We start from the raw sequence: 19,781 nt of genomic DNA, 5'->3' as shown, positions 1-19,781 counted from the left end.
ATGACATCAGATCCTGTGTATTGAGTTAGAAGGAAGTGTGTGAGGAAGGATGCTTTACTTGCATAATTGTTTATCATCCTCAGTTTTTACTGACACTGGGATAGAGTTCAGCTTGTGGACACATTCTGTTGTTTGGTTGTTTTATAACCGCACAGACTGCAGGCATGTGTGAAAATGTTAGGCAACAGCTTCGTCTGATCAATGCTGAAGATGATGACAGACAGCTGCCCCCTGCCTCACCTGGTGGGTGCCCCCCCCACCCCCCCTGCAGTGAAGAGAAAGGCATTCAGCTCTTCAGTCAGAGTCAGAGGAGGCATGACCCTGTTATACTCCACGTGTGCTGAGGTCAGTGAGTTGCTGCCATTTCAACATCTATATAGATGCTACACATGTGGCTGTAAAAGCGGTACAGAAGTCAGCTCGCAGCCCTGTTTGGATGTGCCGCTCTGCACGCTGTTGACAAACATTGTTCCTCATTCTCAGAAAAGGAAGTGCACTTTCCCCACATGCACACATGCACACACACACACACACACAGAACAAAATTCTCACCATGTATACAAACATTGACTCACCATGAGTGACAGTCGTGCCTGTTTGCACTCAAGCACCCCGAGATATTCCTGGCAGGGTGCAGATTGGTTGTACCATATGCGCACATGCTCATGCATGAAGGGCTAAATCTGACTCCCCTCCTCAATGCAGACATTTATGCGTTCGCATGCCCATTTAAACTCACATACAGATGTTTCTCTGCCCACGTGAGTTATTTATGTCTTCCCACTCTCACCTCTGAGAAGAGCTGATCAGGATTGTTAACCTTTTCTGCATCACAACTAGTGTTTTAATCACACGAGTTATAAATTTATATCACTCTGATGAGATGCTGCTGTTGCTGCTTCTCCATGTTTTTTATGACTGCTCTGAATGCCAAGCTTCACCCATCCATATAAACTAATAATTTCACTACTTGTTTCGACACATCTGGACTCGACTCACTTTTGGTACCAGCTGCTTGTTTTTCACTGCAGATAGCACACCTCAGTGCGGATCAAAACTACTGTGACATTATCTTAAGTGCAACATTTGCTGAATTCTTTCACTGGTAGCCAAACGGAGAAACTTCTGCACTAGGGATGCATGATATTGGATTTTTTGCTAATATCAAGTATGCCGATATGTACCAAATTATTTGACCGATAACCAGTACCGATGCCACTTTTATCCACACTTAATTTTTAGTGGTCAAGTCTCTTCTGTAGTGTAATTAACATCATTATGCAGGCATAATCTTATTGTGACGGCCCACCAGCAGATGGAGACATGAAATACAATACTTTTTGATGTATGTAATATTTATTCATTGTGTAGATTAAGAAAAGGTGTGTTGGCCAATTCCCATATTTCATTTTAAAGCCAATATCGGCCGATACTGATGACGTGCCGATATTATCCTGCATCCCTATTCTGCACTTTAGCAACTACACGATGTAGCTATACATGATGCCATTTTTTAAAAATCTGGGTTGAGTGAATAAAAACTATTGATGGTAGATTGGCTAATTAAAAATGGCAGGTTGGTGCAGGATGCCGTGTGTTGCGCTGGTGACGATTCTAGTGACAATTCTCTCTGACCAATCAGTGGTCTGCGATGTTTTTACTCCATCTTCCAGTATCGACTCAGCTTGCTTTCAACCTTGACCGAGGTGGTACCAAAAAAAAGTACCAGGTACTATCCACAACTTTTGCTAATAGAAAACCAAAGAGACAAAAGTCATCAGTTTCAAATATTTTAGTTCTGTGATCATTTTATTTCTGGCGTTAAAGTGTTATTTTGTTGGGTGGGAAATGTGTGCGTATCTTTAAAGAGATCAATCACAAATATCCCTGCACAGTCTAATCTGTAGCATTTCATTTACTCACTGTCAACCAGCGTTTGGAGAATATTTCTCCGACTTCTTTGTGTTTCCACCATTTTCTCCTCTGATTCAGAAACTCTTAAATCTCTTAAAGTTCTCCTCCCTTCACCTTAGGAGCTCTCTTAAGGTCTAAGATGCTTTGTGAATAACTTTTATCTTTACAAGGACCTGGTCTTAACATTAAGGGGAAATTCTAAGAAAACGTCACAATTCTAAGAATTTTCTTAGTATTTAGTCACCAGGAGCAACTCTCAGTACCAGGAAGCTTTGTGAATATGGCCTCAGGGCCTGATGATGTGTAATTTTTTAAAGTTATGAAAGTTCTGTCTGACAACATACTGTTGTGTTATTAAGCACACTTTAAGGCAGTGGTTCCCAACTGTTCCAGCCACGAGGCCCAGATTTCTCCTTAGTCATTAGTTCGAGGTCCCCACAGTTTAATCAGCATCATACTAGCGTTTGGCCTTTTCATTAAGGTAGTTTGCTTTCTCTGTCAAACTTTAGTAACTCAATCTATAGCAGAAAACGGTACCTCAACATAAAGCACTGTGTTTGAAATCCACTGTGCTTAAAAATAACATTTGTTTTTTTTACAGATATAACACATTCGGCAATCACATTCAGAATGGTCCTGCGACCCACTTTTGAACTTCGAACCACTGCTTTAAGGATTGTAGTAACGGCCGCATGTTCACTTCATGCCACAAGAGTTTATTCAAGACAACATTTCGATCCTACTTGTATCTTCGTCAGGTCAAATAAATTTAACTAGGCATACTTACCATCCCAAACAATGTGTGACCTTTAACCCGACCTGAGCTCAGAGGTCTGTTTGTGCTCGGTTAAAGACTGGAGAAACTGTAACACTTCCATTCAGTCCCAGAGAACGGGAGGTATCACCTGTGTGACATGGATGAGAAATGATGTGCATTTTATATTTTACTGTCCTTCTTATCTCGATCTTTGAGTTGAGTTTTTCTTATGTCAGCTGCGCATCCCAGTCTGAAGGACTTAAATTATAGTAAGTTTGTTCACATGCAAGACATTTAAGATAGCACAGTTTTTGTTTAATGCTTACTGTCAACATATGAGAGCTTTGTATGTTTAATTTGTTAAATTTATGTTGTATTAGTATAATGTATTGGCCCTTCTTTTGTTTACTCTGTAGGTAATAAAAGTAGTTACTGTAACCCTGTGTGGTGCTGGTCACCTTTTAGGTGTATGACACTTAAATAAAAATGACATTCACTCATACATCTCACTGTATATTGCTGCTCTTAATGAAAACCCACATTGGTCACTTTAGAGTCAGTGTTATAACATAAGGCAGGTCTGTTCAACTACCATACTGTTAAGGAGGCCACATTTTCACATAGCTAAGGGCCCGGGGAGCGGACATTTCCCTGAACCATTATTCTCATCATCTATCGACACTTTTCAAAACTACTTTACTTCACTACATTGCAAACGTTTCCTAAACATAAACAAAAACAGTAACATAAACCCAGGCAGGGTCTGGGTGCTCTTTGCTCCTCTCACACTGTTCTCACTGTGGCCTCGTTTTTTATTGCCGTATATAAATTCTGTACTTTTATGGAAACATTAGGGAGAACTCAAGAGTGTCTTTTGTGCAGTGTAACACACTTACAATGCCACAAGTCATAAAAATGAAAAATCATAAGTTGAATTTCTTAGATAATCTATTTTACAGTATTAAAGAAAGGAATCTATCTATACATTATTTTTCAAGTGCCCACAAGTGTTACCAATATGGGGGTTGCACGTGCTGCACATATGGAACTGTTTACAGTTTTACAACCTTATCTGACAGCCTCTCTTGTCCTCTCTGGTCTGCTCTGTGTGAACACCCTGCAGTTCAGTCCAAGTTTCACTGAGTTTTTTTGTCATGTGACTGCTGGTCTCAGTTTTGTCTTTCATCGCCTCCCAGTTGTGTTGAGGAGAATTTAATGTTTATTACGGGATATGGTTAGTGTGAGCAGTTAATTTTTGGCTGCATTTAAATGAGACATGTAGAATAAAGTGATCTTGATTAAATGTGGCTATTTTTAGGTTTAGATTTAGTTAATTTCCTCACCAAAGCGTTCGCCACGCATAATTGATTTAAGCAATCAGACGTGAAAATCAGAAGATGTTTTTACAGTTTCTGGTTTTGATAATTGATGTAATTTGGGTGATTTTTAAAAAGAAAACATGCCTTTTAAACCCTTTGACCAGTTGTGTGTTCAAATTAAGCAATTAGGTGAAGTGCACAGGAGCGCTCTGCAGGTTTGAAGGATTTATTGTGCCAAAAAGTCCATCAAATCATTTAATTTCTTCTTCAGGTTTTAGATTTTATTTATTTGCAAACAGGCTTGATTGGAGGGCTATAGTTGGCATGTGGACCAGCTGTTGATTAGGTCTGACATATGGGCAAAGGAACGAGTCTAAAATAAGATTAAGATAGAACTTTATTTATCCTGAGGGTCATTGCTGTGCAGCAGTTGCAGTACAAAGTTAGAGGTGTGCAGATACAAAGCGTGCAATGTCCAAGGACTAAGATAGAGTATGAATTCCTGAATTATGGCCAAAAACATGTTCTGTCACTTTGACCACCAAATTCTAATCAATTAAATCTCGAGTTTGTGTCAAATTTGAGGAAACTTGAGGAGATATCTCAAAATTCACGCAATGAGAAGGAGACTGATGCAAGGTCACAGTCACCTTTGACCACCAAAGTCTAATGGGTTCATCGTTGAGTCCAAGTAGACGTTGTGCCAAATTTGAAGAAATTCCCTCCAGGTATTCTTGAGATATTGTATTCACAAGAATGCAACGGACAAGGTCACAGTGCAGTGGCCTTGAACTTTGACCTTTGATCACCATATTCAAATTCATTCATTGATTCAAAGTGCATGTATGTGCCATATTTGAAGAAATTCTCACAGTGCTCCTGAGATATCATGTTCACAAGAATGAAATGGATGCAAGGTCAAAGTGACCTTGACTTTTGACCTTTGATTACCAAAATCTAATCAGTCAATCTTTGAGTTTGAGGGAATGTTTGTGCCAAATGTAAAAAAAAAAAAAAGAGGAAATAAATCCTTGAAGGCGTTCTTGAGATATCACGTTAACAAGAATGAGACAGATGAGGTCACAACAACCTTGACCTTGACCTTTGACATATGACCCTCAAACTCAAAACATGTCTTCCTCGAGTCCAAGTGGTCACTGGTCCTCAAATTGAAGAAATGTCCTCATGGTATTCTTGAGATATGGCGTTCACGAGAATGGGATGGACAGACGGACAACCCAAAAACATAATGCCTCTGGCTTCAATATATACAGTGACACAAACAGGTTGCCAGTATTGATGATAAATATTATATGTTTGCTTATGATTATGTTTCCACAGCGTCAGATCTGAGGTGGTTTGCGTAAGAGTTCAAGAGTGCACGGTTAATACAGAATGTTCATGATTATGTCTGTGACATTTCCTTAATGTCATATTATTACACATTATGTCCAGTGAGTCAGAGAACATGTAGCTCAGTGAAATATGTTTATCAGTAATTATTTAATAGTTTGGCAGTGGTATGTGTTTATGCAGTTGGAGGAGCTGCTGTCCTGAAGTGCCAGTTTTGTGGTGACCTGTTTGACCTCTTTTATTCTGACCAATCAGGAGCGACTTCAGCACACAGTCATTATGCCCTTATTTACATCGAGGAGAGATTAATGTCTTTCTCTTGTGTTCTTAACTCCTCTGTAAGTGTGTGTGTGTTTGTGACATTGATTGTTTTTGCAAGTGTGTGTCATGTGCATTGTATGCTTGTCTATTTTTAGACGTTTGTCGTCCATGCACACATCAACCTTTATGGATGGGTCTGTGTGTATGTGAATGGAGATGTGTGGAGCTTAGCCTCCTCCGGTGTGAGTCATGCAGTGACGTGAGCACTTTCAGTCACTCACACGCCTGGCCCAAGCACATGGCTCTCAGACAACACACTCCCTGCCTTCACGTGCTGTCCTTCCCCTTCCTCTCACTCTCTCTTTTCCTCCAGCCATGCTTTTTCCCCCCGCTTTTACCAAGAACCCACCCATTTCCTCATCCCTGCCTGTTGCTTCGCAAACAACGGCAGCCATTATTATGCTCTGGTTTAAGTACCTGTCGATAACCTAGTTTCTCCTGAGAAACAACAAGCAAGAGATGAGCTGTTTTTACAATTTCTGCATCCCTTCCTTTTGTTCTGCTGCTCTCTGACATGCAGTTTTTCCTGTTGCCAGAGGATTTTCATTGCCTCTGTTGCAATGCGGTGTTGCAAAAGCTGAATGTAAACATGTCCCAACTGCTCATGCTGCAGCTGCTTAATAAGGAGCTGTCTGCGCAGGACTTCTACCAAGAATTTCCCGAGGGTTTTTGGAAGCGGAAGGGCTTCTTGGAAAACTGGGTGACTGAGGACCGTGCTGGGAGTCCAAATCGAATTAGGGAAACTTCATGCTCTGCTCATGTCAGTTTTCAATTTAGTTTAGTAAGGTCCAATATCACAAATCACAATTTGCCTCAGAGGGCTTGACAACACATGATATCCTTCCGCCTTCCATCCCTCACAGCAGATAAGGGAAAACTCCTGGAAGAAACTCCTCAGTGGAAAACAATTCACAGAAGCCTCAGGAAGAGCAGCTGAGGATGGATCCCTCTTTCAGGACAGACAGATGTGCAACAGATGTGTGAATTACAGAAATCCACATGAATGCATACATGTACATCAGTAGCTACTGTCCAAGTGTAAAACAATGTATTCTGTAAACTCACAACAGCCACTACGTTCCCAGGCTTTAACAAAGGCCAGCATTCTGGCATTTATTTGCTCACGGCTGAGGCTGAAGGTCACTCAGCAGTGAGGTGTTTGAGCAACACGTCTGCACTGTTAATTGTCATCGCCAGCATTGTGAGGGGGTCTGAAGAACCTGGTGTTGCAGGTTCAGTGACCCACATCGTGAAATCCCAGCTTAACCCGTCTTCTGGAAATGTGTGTTCATCTCTGGTCTCTATTGCGTGCGTCCGTCTAACTCCACATGTCAATCATAGCAAGACGACTACATGAAACCCTGACAAAAGTTTTTCACTTCTGCAAATATGTCTCAGTCCTTGCAGGGCTCGCTAATTCGTTTCTCTTTGTCTTGTATTCACACTTTGGGATTCGTCACCTCCTCTGCAGCCGTCTCACTTCCACTCAACCTGTTGGATGTAAACGACTCACACATTATGTTGCCTTGGCAGACAGCGTGGTGTGTGAACAATGATGGAGCTTATGGTGGCACATTTTAGCACAGCATGAAAGCAGTGAAACAGCAGATACAAACAACAGCTGATACTGTAAATCCCCTCAGATACCCACCTGCTAACCCAACCACCCCGTCCCATGCCCTTGGCCCGGTGTGTTTGTGTGTGCATATATATATATGTCTGTGTGTGTGTGTGTGTGTGTGTGAGTCTAAGTAGGGCTGCTTTATGTAACCGCCTGCCTTGGCCCCAGTAAAGGTGTTACTGTAACACGTTGTGTGCCGACTGCATGTGAGCATCCACTCACATGGGGCCTGCTGTTCGCTCTCCTCCCTCCCCCCTCCAGGTGTTTGGATTAGAGGAGGAAGGATTGAGTGGCGGAGAGGAGCAGGGAGGCCCTTACTGTAAACTGACTCCTCTGCTGTCACTGTGTACTTATAGCTCACTGCTGCCTCTCTCCTTCCCTCTTCCTCTCAGCCAATCCGTCTCAAGGCTCTTTGATTTTTATGTGCGGTTATTGCTAGACTGCGGTGACTTAATTTCTCCTGCCTCTATTATCTTACCTGCTGTTATTTTTGTTTTGTTACACTCTCAGCGAGCCCTCGAGCATGCTCCGGCTTTCCCTGACAACCAGCTAGACCCGGCGGCGCTAAACGCAACATTGCATAAACATCTCCACAGGCAGCCAACAGTGCTCCTGCAGTTTATTTCAAACATGTCGTAACATCTGCTCATGTGAAAGCCGAATACCTCTTTAATCTTTGATGCAAGTTATGTAATTACTGGGGTGGGATTCTGCTATCAAGACATGTAGGAAATGATTAACCAGCAGACTCAAAGTGAAACTCCAGACTTTGTCAGACAACGTGATCATACATTGCACCTCCTATAAAGGTGTCACAGAATCAAATGGCTTAATTAATGGTCAATAAATAATTTACTATCAGTTAGAGGAAATTATTAAGATCACAATTTGTGTCAACAGCTTGTGTATAATCCATTTGGCCAATCATTATCTCCTGTATTTGGTGATAATGCAGGCATACATGCTGATAATCCATTAATAAAATTGGGCTACATTAATTTCACAGTTGATTAATGCACCAATTATTTTAGGCATTTTGCTATCATAGGAGACATTTGGTGGAGCTTGAAACTGTGAGTTTTTTGCCGTTTGTGCTTGCAAAATTATGTGAACGATTAATTGATTATTAAAAATGGTTGCAGATGAATTTTCTGGTGATTAACAAATCAATAAAACTAATAATAATTGGACATAACTTGCACATAATAGTTGCAAGTAACTCCTTTTCCATAAGGTTTATGTTCAGGGTCTGATTATGCAAAGGGGTTTTTCACAACCTGACTACTCAGAAGTTGTTCTTATTAATGGCTTAGAGCTGATGCATTTAGATTAAGTAAGTTATTTATTCACCATTAATAAAGCCATTGGAACGTGGTACCATCAAAACAAATTATGAACGAACAATTAAAAAGCGTAAATGAACTGTGTGTGACATTCAGAGCATAGCCATGAGTCTGACCTGGGATTGACTGCACATGGCTCTCAACATGGCGGTGGCTAAGTTAAAGTATTGGTGCGATCTGATGTCAGTTTTTGTAAGTTATAAAATTAATAATACGCCCACATAATAAACTAATAAACTTCCTCATCATATGACTTTACCGGCTCAACCTGAGAAGTTGCCACTGGACACTTCCTGTTTATGTGATCGGCAGTCAGCGCTCTCTTCAAGTGTTGTTCATGCTCTTTTGTTGTTGTCTCTCAGTTCAGTTCGTCCTTTGACATTCTATACAAGAAACAGGAAGTGCTCCTTTTGTTTGCCGGCCGTTCGAACTAATTCAGCATGGAGTGCTACAGGTGTAACCTTACTGGCCTGACTCTGTGTGCTGTGTATTCTCATGTGTGCAGGTTAGGGTTTTGTGTGCATTGCTTACAGGTATGTGTGCGGTTTTGTGTCTTTATGGGGGCACACAGGAGGGCAGGAACACGAATCCCCGCTGCTCTCCTTACAGTCACTTGAACCAGGACGGCTGGAGACAGATGGATGTGCCTGTTGACACTAATCCACTGTATGAGGTAATGGAGTTAGTCTGTGTTTGTGCACTCCTTCCCTGCCACTCCTGACTTACTGACTGACCTACTTAACCAACAACTCACGTGGCACCAAAGCAAGCACACACTGTTTCTTTCCCAGAAGCTTAGGCAACCAAAAGAGATAGTGTGTGTGTGTGTGTGTGTCCCTGTGTGTGTGCTGGTCACATGCCACTCCTGCTGTTAGTAAACATGTTTATTGGTTTGATGAGATAAGACCGTGGATTGATCATTAATGAATTCTAGGGTATGATTTCTCTTTGGAATTGTGTGTAAGTGTGTGTGTAAGTGTGTGGGTGGGTGGATGGGTGAGTTCATGCAGTGATTAATTTGTTCATAATTACTGAATCTAGAGCGGGAGTAAAATCTTCTCAATAAAAACTATTGGATATTGTTCATATGTCACATGTTGATACGAGGGTAATGCAATGGTAATTATTCTGTCACCACTTTGTCCATATTGCCCACACTGGATTTGTAATAAGAAGAGGGTGTTGAGTTCATTAAAAACTGTGTTTAATTTAAAATAGAGTGGGTGATGGCAGCCATCGTGGTTTTAGGTACCTGGTTACCACCACTCAAACAATATAAAGTGGAAGTGAAAGGAAAATAGCCAGGAAATGGAGCAAGGCCATTGGAACAAGTAGCAGTAAGTGCATTGCTCAACATAAAAAGTGTGTGTGCGTGCGTGCGTGCATGCGTGCGTGTGTGTGTTCTCGTCAGCAGTTGGCTGCACACCTGTTGACTCTATGAACAACTTTAAGGAATGCTTTGACCTGGCTAGACAGGTTGCCTTTGAGCCAAGCCAAAGGGATATATTAGCATATTATTATCAACTGGCTCATTTTAGCAATTATCTCTCATTATTTATGAAGTTGTAAAATGTGCTGCCAGTGCCTCTGGATGCCAGACAGGAGCACTTTCATTTATTTCATTTGATGCTTATTTGATGGGGACAATTATAGTATACACATCAATAATCCAATGGAATTTTTTGCAGTATTTAAAGCTACTACTAATTTCCAGTGCGGTCACTGTAAGGGCCTTTTAAATACTTTAACATGGTTAAACTATGTTGTACATTTTGCTGACCTTATAGGAACAACAGGAACACCTGCTGGCATATGCACATATACTAGGGATGCACGATGTTGGATTTTTTGCCAATATTTGGCTGATAACCGATACCGATATTGATATATCCACTTTTTTCCCTTCCTAATTTTAGTGATCATAAAGTCTCTTCTGTAGTGGAATCTTTTATTGTGCAAAATAAAAAAGAGCACAATAATTAACGCAAATTCAACGAAAGTCTGCAATATTTGCGGGGATTTGCAATTTTTCAAAAGTCCTGCAATTTTTCCGCGTTTTTCCACACTTTCCAGCTGACCGGAAGTTGTTTGAAACGTCATCAGATGCATCATCAAATGCGCTAATGTCATTGCAGTATGGAGAAAAGTTCTGTATTGACATAAGAATTTGGTTTGAATGCATACAATATGTGTTGATTGCATTAAAATGTTATGTTTACAGAAGATGTAGCTTACATGTTGTTTTACAGTCACATTGTCTGGTTTGAGAGCTACAGTATTCACTCAGGATTTTTTGCAACATTATTCCATGTTGTGAAACTAATTAAATAAAACTAAAGAAGAGAACTATAAAAACATTTGCAGCTATTTTTGGAATATTCAGTATGATTATTATAGCAGTTACATTACCTATTTTTTTGGAGGTAAAATCAAATTTTTTTCTCCTTTTGTCATTAGCAGCAATTTTTGTCATTAGCCGCAATTTTCCACAAAAAATCACATAAAAATGCAATTTTTGACAAAATTGGCCGCAAAGTTTTTTTTGCAGCGAGCTCCTGGAGGGACAGATATATATACGAATAGACTGAATACAAACACATCTAACGCCCCCCATCCCCCTGTACACATGATTGCATGGGTGCTTAGTTTTTAAAAATTCCTTCAGTTGAACACTTGAATAACCAATTACAACTTCACAACGGCTGGTTTTATTTTTCACCTTGTGATTCTGTGTGTGTGTCATCATGACAAATTTGGTCCTGAGTGAGATGCCTATCGTACTACTACCTTTACTATCTACAACTATAGCATCACAACCATGAAAGATGCAGTCACAAAATTTACAGGGGTGTAGCTGATAGGGTTGGGTACCGAAACTCGGTACTTTTTGTACTTGGTACCGATTCACGTCGGTACTACCCAGTACCAATTCACTTAAAATGAAACGGTGCCAAATTTCGGTACCTGAGGTGCATGACTCGCACCTCAGACTCAGCAACAATGGCGACAAAAACAATGTGCAGACAAAAGTTAACGTGCAGCACTGTTCCTAAATGTTCTCAATAAAATGTTGAAACTGAGAAGTTTAAACTATGGGCCCGAACGACGCATAGTGCGTCCAAATTCACACCTGTTCTTCTCTGTGGATTTTCTCCGCGACCGTGTGTCATAGCGAGAAGCCACGCATATCAGCGGAAACAGCAGAATTGTAGCTTTCCGACAAGGCCAAGCACTTGTCAGCAATCCAATGTTTTCACAGTGAAAAATTACAATAAAATGATGTAAAACAGAGCTTTCATACAGCTTTGCACACACATTACTCTTGGATGGATTACTCGCGAACACAGGCTCGCACAGAAATGCCACGCATATCACATGAAAGCGCAGGACCACACACATCATTGTGCTGTCATCCCATCACGCTCTAAATGCAGATCAATTGTCTACAAAATAAAAACTTGACGAATTTCTTTACAATCCATTATACAGATCTTGTTATCAGTCACTTCATATAGTGAGGAATATCATATCTTACCACGTCTTAGGCTTGCGTGTGTTTCTCCCTGTCTATCCACATTTGTAGTCCGGCTTTCAAGATGCAAATATCTCCATATTGTCCAGTTGACACTCCATCAAACTTGGTATGACAAGACCAGCCACTTCACCTTTGCGCATCCAGACAACTGCAGCCTAATGCATGCTGACAGGGCCGTAGTCACCATATACATTGAGGGGGACACGTGCCCCCCCCCCCACCAATGCCCAAAATGTCTCCCCAATATATAACTGAAACTGAAAAACAAATATTATCTTGGAGGACATCATTGCACTTGGTTGACTATTTTTCTATGATCTTAGATGTAAATATTGCATGTTTCTTTCAAATTAAAACACATTTTTGACTTGTGAATGAGTCAATGGAATTTCTTGCAATAATGAAAAAATACTGGCAATCATGTCCGCCTGGCACAAACCACATGTTTTGGACAGCTGTGAAGTGACGGAATGTCCCAGCATCATGGTTCTTATATTGCCAGACTACAGAGAGTCTCTCCTCTTCATATATGGTAGAATATGTCATTTTCCAACTTGCTATGCTGAGATACATGTAAAAATGTAAGAATTTAGGCACACAGATTTGTTTTTTTCATTGATATAAAAATTAATATAAAATACAGGCACATAGAAGAACAGAGATAGCATGATATAGCATGTGTATGTAACCTTTATAATGACTGTGATATGAGCTTAAAAGTAAAGGCAGTAAAAATACCCCAAAAAGGCCTAGGGCCCATAGGGTTAAAAAGTACCGAAATAAGGTACCGTTTGGTACCAGTACCGAATTCCAGATACTGGTACCGGTACCGTATCGGTTCAATTATGAACGGTACCCAACCCTAGTAGCTGAGATCACATTAGACCCTTTTACACTGCCAGATTTTCGGCGAATGTTGGGCCGTTTTGCCGGCAAGCTGCGAGCGTTTAGACACACAGAGCCGGATTGGCGAGTTGATCCAAGGTGCCCAATTTTCCGCCTCGTAGGGTAGACATATTGGTGGAACCCTTTTAGTTTAAACAGACTGAGGCGGCCTTCCGCAACGGGAGGGGCTGTTGAAGACTTGTGGGAGGAGCTGTTGATGATGCCGCACGTGCGACCCACTGACAGTGGATAAACAGGAAACAGCTGATAGCAGGAATTAGCGAGCAGCTAGTAGCAAGAGGGAAACAAACCTGACAGACACTGTAAAGATGAGCAACTGGGGAGACAAGGAATTGCGCGCCCTCCTTGTCCTCGCAAACGAAGAGGCCATTAACCGTCAGATGACGGGGACGGTGAAGAACGAGCCGACTTATGAGAGAATCGCCGAAGGACTGACCAGCCGCGGCTTCCCTCCCACGTCACTGTTTACGTCACACGCTGAGCTACACGTTTTGCCTTACTTTGCTTTACTTGCTCACGCCCCCCATTGCCCTGAAAAAGGCACATTCTGTATAAACAAAAGTAGGTAGGCGGCATTTTGCTGCACTCTCCGATTTTGTTTTTATACTGCCAATGCTGAAAAAAGACTGATTGGGCTTTCCTGCAAATATGCACATTTCCTGTCTAAAAAGGGCTAATGAGGCCAAGTTCGAAGATGGGGTGTGGTCTGAGTAAGGGCAGTGGAAGGAGGGGGTAGGAATTAGGAATGGGGCAGTTGGCCCATCCACTTTACCCCCCTGGCCCACATATGTTTTAAGTTGTGGGTTGCTGTTTTGTGGCTGGACTAATCCCCTCGTTAGATGACCTGTAATTTTAAAATGTTCACGAGCTCACTCTATAAAAAAGGACCTCTGGCCAAAGAAATTATTCTGGTATGCAGTGTGACCTTATTCCTGCTCGTCATATCATGATGCTTGGGTTGTAGAGATCAGAGGAGATTGTGGTATGTGCACTTGATTGTATGTGTGTGTATGTTTTCTGCATGATATAAATCAGAATATGTAAGTCAGATGAGATAAAAGAAATTCCAATAAGAGTCTGTACATGAGCTTGCATTTCTCTGGGGCTGTACTTAGGCACAACAATGCTTTGAGCTAAATGCAGCGTGCTAACATGCTCACAGTGACAGTGTTACCTGCAGATGTTTTCCAGGTGTAATGTTTATCATCTTCACCATTTTTTCAGTTAAGTGTATTAGCGTGCTATCATTTGTGTAGGAACACAAAGTACAGCTGAGGCTGATGGGAAAGTGATTAGTTTTGCAGGTATTTGGTCATAAACCAAAGTACTGGGCAATGTTGACCACTGATGCTCAGATTACACTCAATTCAGTGTGTGTTTACTCCTTCAGTTAACCTGTGTCTTTCTTTATTCAGATAGTATATCCAGATACAGATTGCATGCTACTGTCAGGGATAAATGAGGCTGCAGAGATAAAATGCCACCAGTGTTTTATGTAATACGAAGGCATAACAACTTCATCCTGCCATAATGTTGTTTCCTGAGATGAACAAAAAGTTCTTGTGCTCTTATATTTACTTTATTATTTCTTATCCTTAAGGTCTTGCATCTGTGCACCAAGGTCCTGTGTGTCGTTTCAAAGATGATACATAACATGTGTTCATTGTTGTCGTTCACACAGATATCTTCAAGACCTTGGTGCGAAGATTTCAGTCGTCACACAGACGGAGGAGGAACAAGGAACCAGCACAGGTGGGCTCTCTTCTTCTCTCTCTGTTTATGTGTTATCATTAGAGAAGAGGACAGTTATCTGACGTCTTAATAACTGGACTAAGAACAGTAGGATTTCAGTGTTTGAGGAAATGGACTGAATCCAATTTTTGGTGATATGTAACATAATATGGCAGTGACTCTAGCTAATAAAATCTTTGTGGTTATCTAATATTGTTTATATAACACATGTCATATAATACTTTATGATAATCATCCATCAAAACGGATTCAAACTTACGCCTCCTGACATTTCACCTATTGGCTGTATTTAAGCTATGAAGGCCTTTTGCGTAACAGACCCACGGACAGCCACATTACCAAACCAGTTATTTTGCTTATTTCACAAGAAGCTCTTGCACCCTCATTAGTGTCCTCTTGTTTTTCTCTTACAACACAGTGATTCGTGTCTGTGCTCCGAGATCTTGCAGATGTCTGAGTAAACAATGACTAGTTGTTACAGCATGTATCTTTTTGGACTCGGACAAGTGAGGGGAAGTTTATCAGAGGCAGCAAGAGACTGACAGAGAAGGGTAGAAGAAGAACAAGAGCATGTGATAGAGAATGATGGTGAGCTACAGAGACATGGACTGAGATACAAGGCCAGGCATTGTCTGAGAGCGGGTGTCTGGCTGGCACAATAAACCAGATCCACATGGAGGCCTATGAGGAATCCAGGCTCGTGGCCCAGTCCTTTGTCTGTGGCAGGAAGCCATTGCCACTGTGGAGAGGGATAGCATATCCTGAGATATGTCAGTCAACAGGACACTCTCACACACCTGCTTCCATTATGTGTTTATATGAATCCCACATCTCTAACTGTAACATAAACATAATCATATCTGACATTACACCTAAACATAACCATCTAAAGACTAATATATGAACATATTTATGAGGATGATCTTTTAATTTTTATGTGTATCAATCAGTTGTGAGTTTTCTTTTATGATTCCAGACGACAAGGTTGACCTAGTGTGTTGGTGCTTTGGTTCTTCGGTGTAGGCTGAAAAATCAACTTTTGGACGGTTTGCCATGAAATTGTGGTGCCCCAAAGATGTGTCATAATTATTTTGGTGATTCCCTGACTTTTCCTTTAGGGCCACCAGAGAATTACTGAGATGTCTAAACAATTATTGGATGGATTTGCATGGAATTTTGTGCACACATTCATGTTGGAATAAACTGTAAAAATGATAGTGATCCTCTAACACCTATTGCCACCATAGTTTATTTCTGGTTTATGACTACTTGCAAAACCAATTATGTTCCCATCAGCCCTAAGTCTATTTATTACAATACTTGAATGCCAAATGTATATTAAGAGGATTATTGGTGGCTGAAAAATGTCTCCGGTCCATAATGGACGTGAAGAGATTCTGATGTGCCAAGACTGTAAAGGTCAGTTCAGACTGATAATTCGTGATGAGATGAAGCTGTTTTAGAACGTAGCAGAGAAAAGTTGTAGAGAAAGAAATGGCTGCTTTGAGCTTGACTCAAGCCGGCTGATGGTGTCACCTGCAACTCAGCTGGTCAAATCACTGGCGCTGGTTTTAAAGCACATCACCTGTTTCTACAGCCAATCAGCTTGTAGTGAAGGCTGCGGGTCAAGTCAAAATGACCACAGACGGCGTGTTGGCTTGCTGCGGCAGGTGTTCGCCCTCTGTTTCAGTCCTCACGGTGTGGTGGTGTCATGAAAAGCTGCAAATCAGAGCGGAAGTTGTTAGCCCCTTTTACACTGCCAAATTTTCTGCAAATGTTGGGCCATTTTGCCGGCAAGCTGCAAGCGTTTAGACACACAGAGCCGGATTGGCGAGTTGATCCGAGGTGCCCAATTTTCCGCCTCGCAGGGTAGACATATTGGTGGAACCTTTTTAGTTTAAAAAGACAGAGGCGGCCTTCTGCAACGGGAGGAGCTGTTGAAGACTTGTGGGAGGAGCTGTTGATGACGCTGCACGTGCGAGCCACTGACGGTGGATAAACAGGAAACAGCTGATAGCAGGAATTAGCGAGCAGCTAGTAGCAAGAGGGAAACACAAACCTGACAGACACTGTAAAGATGAGCAACTGAGGAGACAAGGAATTGCGCGCTCTCCTTGCCCTCGCAAACGAAGAGGCCATTAACCGTCAGATGACGGGGACGGTGAAGAACGGGCCGACTTATGAGAGAATCACTGAAGGACTGACCGGCCGCGGCTTCCCTCCCACGTCACTGTTTACGTCACACGCTGAGCTACACGTTTTGTTACTTGCTCACGCCCCCATTGCCCCGAAAAAGGCACATTCTGTATAAACAAAAGTAGGTAGGCGGCATTTTGCTGCACTCCCTGATTTTGTTTTTATACTGCCAATGCTGAAAAAAGACTGATTGGGCTTTCCTGCAAATTTGCACAACTCCTGTTTAAAAAGGGCTGTTGACTAGAGATGATACACCGTCTCATCTAGCTGCATTGGTGTGAACTGGCAGGGTTTTATAACGTTGCAGAATGGCACATTGCAACACTGCTTTCCAATCTTATCCTGCAACCAAGCCTTCTAATATGGCTGACTAATCGCAGCGTATCCACTCATAACCTTTACATAATTTAAACCAGAGGGTGCAGGCCTGGACGACCATGACCTCCAGACAGAAGTTACTTTATTGCAACAAAAACAACAAGGAGTATCCACCCTATCTGTCCATCATAACACATTCCTCCCACACTAAAAGAAATGCATGTGTGGATTGTGTTAAATTGTGCATGTTAGTGTTTTTGCTCTTCTGGGCAGGAATTTTGCCGATGTGCCTCCCAGTGCGTCTCCAGTGGTGTTTGTCCAGCATCGCCTTGACCCCTGACCCTGTTAGGAAATGGCCATGTCTTTTTTTTCTTCTCCTTCTGACACCTGATCCCAGAAATAATCTCACACAGGGCTCACAATCCTCTCAGGTCTCCTTCACCTGAGGCCTGTTGTTGGCTGCTTTGTGACAAACTGGATGGAACTGGATGAGAAACTAGGTTCAGTGGCTTTGTGTGTGGGAAGAAGCATCAGTTACACTTGACACACTCTGCAGCTGTGGGCGTATGTGTGTGTGAGTGACAACAACATGAGAGAAGGCAACAGGCAACGTGAGCAAAAGATGCATGTCACCGGGGCTGCGATGTGTGTCACTGGATGGAGGTCACAGTGTTATCTAGCATGTGAGTTAAATAAGATGCTGCACAAATGTGATGCTTCAGCAGTCTGCCTGTTTGCTGAGGAGTATAACCACTGTACAATCTGTACCGTAAACAACTCCCTTTGCATTCTTGCATTTGTTTCGACCATCATCTCTGTTTTCTATGCAAAGCCCTCTGTGGATTAGATAGCGCTATTATGTGCTCTGAGTCTCATACAAAAGGTTCTTATTGTACCATGTTGCGTAACAGAGTCAGTGAATGCAGTTTAGCTTCTCTGCTTTCAGATCATATTTTGGCGATCGCACTGGGAGACCCTTGTCGGAGGGTTATCTCCTCTCCCCTCCCACCGCATCTCATTTTCAGTGTGAACCGTGGCGATGCTGACACCCTGCTGCTGCTGCGTGCCACACTTCTGTCACTGCTCCCAATCTGCTGCTCACCTCAGGTTTCATGTTAAAATGGGAAGAGTTGTGTTTTAAATCTTGCCAGGACAGTGCAATGGCCTTTTATTAACTTGTTTTCCAAATCATCAGATGAGACGGGAAACGGTGAGGTAAAACAGTAGGCGACTTTGTAAACATGGTGTCTGCCTGTCAGTATCTTGAAGATGGGGAAGGTAGAAATTTTAAAAGGAACAAAAAAGAAAAGCAGAATTTAAGAATTTGAAAACCCCCAGTGCTGAGTGTCACAGTGGGCTGGTGGCCAGCAGCAGTGCCAGGTCTCACTTGTGTAACAGCACCAAGAGAGAGTTTACCAAATTGGTGGGGAGTCTGGGCTGTCTGGTCCCCTGGAGCTAGTGTTTGCACTGGCTGGATTTGGGTTGCTTTGGCTGCTGCCTGGGAGTCTGTCTCCAGAGCTGCTGCCTGCCCTTCTCTAGGGGAGGTGGTCAGTAGCGGCGGGGAGTGAGGTGGAGGACACACTGTGATTCAAAGCTCTGGCATTCGTTAGCTGCGTAAACATAAACTAGAAGTTGCAGCTGTGAGCTTTTCACTCCAGTTAGCAGAAGGCTAAACCATAAGCAACATCTTCTCTCCATCTTTGAAACACTGCCAATATTCATACTCATTTATGTCAGGCTCTGTTTCAGACTTGATAGATCCATCTTCCTTTTTTGGGTTGCTTTGCATTGTAGGCAGTTGTTGCCAATGCTTGAATAGCAACTTTCTCTGTAGGATTCTCTGCCATTGAATCAAAGTTTCGCAATCTGAAGGGACATGCGTCTGCATTTGTAGAACAGCCAATAGGAACTAGGGTTGTCATGAGAACCATTACTTCAGTACCAAGTCGATACTCAAAATATACGTTGGTACCTGTTTTTTTATGGTACCGTAAGTACCGGATACAACTTTGCCCTCAGCGGGCCGTGTCGATTCCTGTCAGAACTGACGGGGGCAGTATGTGCGCATCAGTCGGTGCCGAGGACGAGTGTCGTCTTTGCTAGAAACAATGGCTTTTACAAGTGCTGCTGGAGCCACAACACCTCGGCTTGTCGAAAAGTCAGGTAGTAGGAGTCGTGTGTGGAGAGGGTCTCATTTACACTGCAAGTGATGCGTTCGCGTAGCGCTCGCGAACGGTTGCTGTTTACTTGCGTTTTCATTTAGGCGAGCATGTTAACAGGGTAGAGCAATCACACCGCATCCGTTCTACGGGCTGCTCGAGTCGCTCTGCTTTCGCGGGCAAGCTTGAAAATAGAAGAGACGCCAATTTTTTGGGCGAGTTGCAAGTGAATGGTCTTGGTATTCAACAAAAAATGAGAGTTTGCGTGTGTTGTGACCTCTCTCGGC

The 19,781-nt window shown here is 42.2% G+C and overlaps 1 long non-coding RNA gene across 1 annotated transcript in view; it reads left to right on the top strand.

Moving 5' to 3' along the window:
• Positions 1–19,781, top strand: part of LOC144458706 (uncharacterized) — a 43,973-nt gene that overhangs the window by 5,606 nt on the left and 18,586 nt on the right. Inside the window, exon 2 of the long non-coding RNA XR_013488091.1 lies at positions 14,751–14,821. This is a non-coding gene — a long non-coding RNA (uncharacterized LOC144458706). The remainder of the gene's footprint in view (positions 1–14,750; positions 14,822–19,781) is intronic.

This window comes from Epinephelus lanceolatus, chromosome 18 (assembly GCF_041903045.1).
Source record: "Epinephelus lanceolatus isolate andai-2023 chromosome 18, ASM4190304v1, whole genome shotgun sequence".
Lineage (NCBI taxonomy): Eukaryota > Metazoa > Chordata > Actinopteri > Perciformes > Serranidae > Epinephelus > Epinephelus lanceolatus.
The sequence above is the reverse complement of the archived record's forward strand: the minus strand, read 5'-3'. Positions and strand labels throughout refer to the sequence as shown.